At 56.6% G+C, this 5,363-nt stretch overlaps 1 long non-coding RNA gene across 1 annotated transcript; it reads right to left on the reverse strand.

Annotated features, from left to right (window-relative positions):
* Window positions 1–1,339: 1,339 nt before the first annotated feature.
* LOC131091565 (uncharacterized) lies at window positions 1,340–3,587 on the reverse strand. Its single transcript, XR_009115405.1, has 3 exons — window positions 3,517–3,587; window positions 3,187–3,243; window positions 1,340–2,902 (listed from the first exon to the last, which is right to left on the reverse strand). It is a non-coding gene; the product is annotated as an uncharacterized LOC131091565 (long non-coding RNA).
* Window positions 3,588–5,363: the final 1,776 nt, after the last annotated feature.

The following is a 5,363-nucleotide window of genomic DNA, read 5'->3' on the forward strand; positions in this document are numbered from 1 at the left end:
CCTCTCGGCATTTATCAGGACCGATTAACGCTTGTGCTTCTGTTTGAGCAAAAGCCCCTATGCCCAATAATTCATCTAACGTTATCCCCTGTATAGGGTCACCTGGTTGCTGTACCACTGCTATGCACTCCTGGCAGAGTGCTTGCCAATGTGCATTAAACAGAAGCTGCTGTTGTTGAGTAAAAATAAGAGTCGCTATTCCTCTACAATCGGCTGGCAATAACACCTGGGTCCCCCAAATATAGTCAAGCATTTGCTTTGTGGGCTCAGGGGTCACCCCAAACTGACTAGCTGCTGTCCGTAACTGTGACAACAGTTTCCAATCTAGGGCAGTAATTGCTGCCTGTAATCCACCCCCATCCAGAGGAGTATACACCACGGGGCAAGCCACTTCCATAGCTGCTGCCATAGCCTCACTATCCCCCGAATCCATGATCTCTTTTGCTACCGCTGCCCATGCCTTCCTCCGCTCTTGTGCAATGGCCCCCGCTAGGTCCCTCTCTGCCCCAGGGATCGGCTCATTGCTAGGAGAGGGAGTGGAGGGTCTGGCCAGGGCACAGGCGGTGCGGATGGTGCTGTTATGGGGGGTGAGTTGCTGCTTGAAGCAGGAGCCGATGTTGGTGGCAAGATAACTGTGGATGTGGCAGGGGGTAATGGGCAAATCTGACAATTCCCCATAACTTTTATTCTTACCATGAGCCGCAGTAGCTTGCTGTTCAGCCTTCTTTTCTACCTGATATTGTACTAACTTATTATGCACCACTCGCCATAACTTTCCTAACTTCTTTGCAGTTTTATCATCACCTAAAACCACCTCCCACAGCTTATCTCCAAACTTTTGCTACTCACTTAATTTATGGACTGTATGAGGATTTTGAAAAAATCCCTGTGCATACCCGTAAATTAATAACCCATGAAGCTCTTTCTGCAAATCTATGCCCTTAACCTGTTGCTTTTTTAAAAAGCAAGTAAATAAATCATATGCTGCTTGCCTTTCCATTTTAAACATCAGTGCTGTTGCAGCCCCACAAGGTCGAGGCAGCACGTATCGGCTGGGCTTTCCTTTGAAGTCACTCAGGGAGTGGCACCTCCCCCGTTTTCAGCGGTGCTTTTTCAGCGTCCTTGCTGCGACAGGACCCAAACTCCTTCACCGATCCCCCGTGGTCGCCGTTACCGATATCACGTCGTTGGGGTCACCATGTTGTTGCGGGAGAAATGCAGCACGCAATATGAGTGATCAGCAAATCTCAAACTTTATTGATAGGTACACATCTTTATGTTGGTGTTAATGAGGCTCATACATATTGCAAAGGTGAGCTCACTATTGGTTAGTTACTTATCAGCCAAGTACGCCTTCTTCTGCATTCTTGTGGATATTTTATTGAAACTTTTCTTCATATTTCTGCCAAAGATGTTCTCCCCTATCCTGCTGTTGCACCAAGGGAACAATGTCCTTGCCTGTCATTGGACATTGACTACTGACTCCTCTAGGGCATGGAGACTACTCCTGACCAGCACTGGACATTAGATTCAAGTACAGGAATCTGACAGAATGTATTTCTAACCTGCTGCCTATTAAAATCACCTCAGAAGAGAAAAGATGGATTGTAATTTTGAGATAATTCCTACATCAACCCACTGAAATTTGCATGTGGCAGAGAAGCATTTTAGTGGAGTGCAGACCCCCTGCCTTCCTGCTAGCTCAATAAAAGGGCTTTTACAAGGCAATGCATTTGTCTGCTGATTTCTTTGAATTAGGGAGACCCCTCAGGACTGCTGAATCCTGAGGGAACACTGCTGGCCATCCCCTGTGTGTATCTGCAAAAGCTTCAAATCAGCCGCCCCAGCTTCCGGGGCCTCTCTTGGCCAGCATCCTGATGTAGATGCAGGGCTGCTGCCAGGCACTTCTGGGACCCAGTGGGTCAGGACCAGCTGTCTCGTGTCCACGGAGCAGCCCTGACACAGCCAGGCCATCCCGAAAGCAGACAAATGCTCATGGGTCAGCAGAGAGGAGCAAGGAGCACTGGGCTGCTCTCAGGGTATCTCAGCATGGTGCTCCAGTGGGAGGAGCAGGCTGGCCACCCACATTCAGGGCATCCCCTGCATCAAAAGGATGGGCATTTTGTCCTTTTCATCCCTCCAGCCCATAACCAGGCCTGACATCTCCTCTTCTGGGGTGGAGTTTTTCCAGTTACAGTCAAATTCCCACCAGTTAAACCATAAAGTTTCCTTCATTGTCTTCTCTTCATGATCTTGTTGACGTGCACAACAGTGGACCAAATATGGCAGGGCCTTAGACACGACTTTGGTCCTGACACACAGGCTCCTTGTCCCTCTGCTGGCCTTTAGTGTGCTCAACAAGATTGTGGAACTGCACAGTGCTGTGGAGCTGCACCTTCAGCACAGGGACCTTTCCAGCCTGACCTGCCCTCGTTCCTCTGGGTCTGTGGGAGAGAATGGCAGCAGGGGCCAGTGTGTCCCAGGGCCCCAGATGTGCTTCAGCTCCACAGGGATGCAGGCAAAGTGAAGAAGCCAAACTGTTTATTAATGGAAGGTGAAGCAAAGGGAGGAGTGGGGAGGGAAGAAAGGGGACGGGCAGGGTCTGAGGGCTGGGGGGAGGCACGGAGTTGTCAACAGGCAGGGAGAAGGCAGGAGCTATTGGAGCTTCCCATAGGCTCAGCTGTGCCAATCATCAGCTGTGCCCGAAGCTCCAGCTGGTCTCTTCTGTCTCTTCTGGCCTCTCAAGTTGATCTCCTCTTCCATGGTGTTTTTAGGACTTTAAGGAGCAATGGTTCTTCTGAGCCACCAGATAAACGTAGTTCTGCAGATCTCTCAATGATTCTCTGCTGAATGACTATGTTCATTTGGGGAGGGCTGTCATCTCTTCTCAGGCCTTGAAGGGCTGGAAGAGAGATGAGCAGAGGCACAGTCAGAGCCTGGATCTGCACGTAGCCAAGGAGGCCTTCCTGCCATGGCCATACCCCCCACATCTTGCCATGGACAGGAGGCAGCAGGAGACAATGGGATCAGCCAGAAGGTGCTGGCCACAAATGTCCCCCACACAGGTCCTGTCCCTGAGATCTCTCTGTGCTTGTCCACACAGGGAAAGAAGCCTGTCGCAGCCAGGGCAGGACTTGCACTTCCCCCAGTGGCAGCCCCCGCTGTCAGCCCGCTGCCCGCACTCACCCTCATTGAGGAGCTGGAGCTCTTCCTTCCAGCCCATCGTGACCATCCCAGGCATGCCTGTGAACACAGAGCCTGTCACGGCCCCAGCGGCACAGCTCCCTGCCAGCGGCGCTGCCGGCGCTGTGGCCACACGGGCTGCTGGCCACGCAGAGCTGAGCCCGGGCCCTTGCCGCTCGCTGCCGCCCTAGGGCACGGCTGCCAGAGGGCAGCAGCAGCGCCCAGGCCAGGCGGGGCTCCACGGCGCCGGGCCGGGCAGGCGCTGCCGGGGCAGCAGGCGGGGCCGGGGCCGAGCTGCGGCGGGCCGGGGAGGAGCCCGGGCTCGGGACTCACCCATGATCCTGACGGCCGCCGCTCGCAGGGGCTCCTGTGGGCTATCCAGGTAGAGCAGTGCCCGTCGCAGGTGCTCGGCCTCTCGGCTCCTGTCCTCTGCCAGCTGGAGAGAGCAACAGGAGGGAAGGGTTGGCACGGGCTCAGCTCCTGGGCTGGGCGCTGCCTGCGCCCATCGCCGGCCTGGCCTGCCCGCACAGCCCTGAGGCGCGGCCAGCAGCCGCTGGCCAAGGGCTCCCGAAGGGAGGGGGCAGAGTGCCGGCTGCTGCCCGGGGAGCCGCGGTGCCGGCCCGCAGCCCCGCCTGGCCGGGGCTCCATGGGCACCCGACTCAGGCCCACGGGAGCCTGGAGAAGAGCCCGCGCGGCCTCTGGGTGCCAGCAGCGGGCACAACTGCCAGCCCCGCACACTGAGCACCGCCGTCAGGGACCTTCTCCAGGCTGAGCCTGGGGCTTCCAGGCCCTCCTTACCAGGACCTCGGTGAACTCTGACAGCTGCCCCTTCTTCACCAGCTGCTTGAGCTTCCTCCTCTTCAGGAACCTTGCCACACGAAGCAGCGTTTCCCAAGAGGCCTGGAGGGCAGCAGAGACCCAGAGATGGCCCCACAGGCCAAGGCACAGGACCCACATCCCTGTGCCAAGTCCTGCAGGAGGCTGCAGTCCATGAGGTGCCAGGGCAGGAGGCAGCCGAGCCCCCTCCCCGAGATCCACCAGCATCACACAAAACCTCACCTTTGCCACACACTGGTTCTCATCATGGCAGTGGAAGAAGAGTGGAAGGAGGCTTTGGCTCAAAATCTTTGCAAGGGGCTTTTTTCCCTCATCCACTACCAAGTCCATCACCCTGAAGAAGAGCTGAAGGGAGAGCACTTGCACATAGCTGTTGTCCTGGAGGAATGGAAGAGGATGAGGCCTTTAGAACAATTACTCCAGGCTCACCTAGGCAAAGTTTCTGGGCAGCAGCCAGTGCCTGCAACTGGGGACACAGAGCCTTACATGGTCAAAGAGCAGCAGCAGTGCCTCAGCCAGTTTTGGGGCAGTGGTGCTGGATACCAGGATGTCTGCCTGGAGCACATTTGTGAACACATGGATGGACATGCTGACCACCTCTCCATCGGCATCACCCAGCAGCTCCAGAAGGCTCGGAGACAGACTGCACATTCTGCTGGCCTGTGTGGAACACAAGGCTGTGCTGCAAAGCCATGGAGGGCTGCACCGCCAACACCGCCCTGGCACTGCAAGCCCACCCTGCTGCTGCAGGGCCCACAAAGACCTGATGCCAAGCACTGGGGCAGGTGAGGCAGGAGAGCTGAGAGCAGCTGCCTCAGCTCCTGAAGCCCTGCACGCCCAAGGGGCTGCTTTCCTCAGCGCAGCTTCAGCCACAGCCCCCTTCTCACCATCGCGGGATCCTTGCTGAGCACCACGAGGCCTCTGAGTGCCAGGCGACGCCGCTCCCTGCACTCCATCTGCAGGCAACTTGACATGATCTTCACAAGAGTGCGAGCACATTCCCTCAAGTCCAGGCACTCAAGGACCTGAAAGGCACAGGGCAGTGACAGGGGAGCCATCCAGCAGGAGCCCAGAAGCGCACAGGGCCGGGCCCAGGCAGCAGCACAGGGCGTGGGCACCGTCCCAGGCAGCTGTGGCTGTGAGAGGGCACAGAGCTGGGAGGCAACTCAGCGAGGCAGCGCTGGCCGCCAGGCTCACCTCCACAAGGAATGCCAGCAAGGGCAGATCCCACCTTGGCTTTTCACTGCTGAGCAGCAGGAGAAGGCAATATGCGACATGGGAACACAAGGGGGTCAAGTCATAACGCATCTCCCTGGCAGGGGGAAAAAAGGAGACCCTGAGGT

The sequence above is a fragment of the Melospiza georgiana genome, chromosome 19 (genome assembly GCF_028018845.1).
Source record: "Melospiza georgiana isolate bMelGeo1 chromosome 19, bMelGeo1.pri, whole genome shotgun sequence".
NCBI lineage: Eukaryota > Metazoa > Chordata > Aves > Passeriformes > Passerellidae > Melospiza > Melospiza georgiana.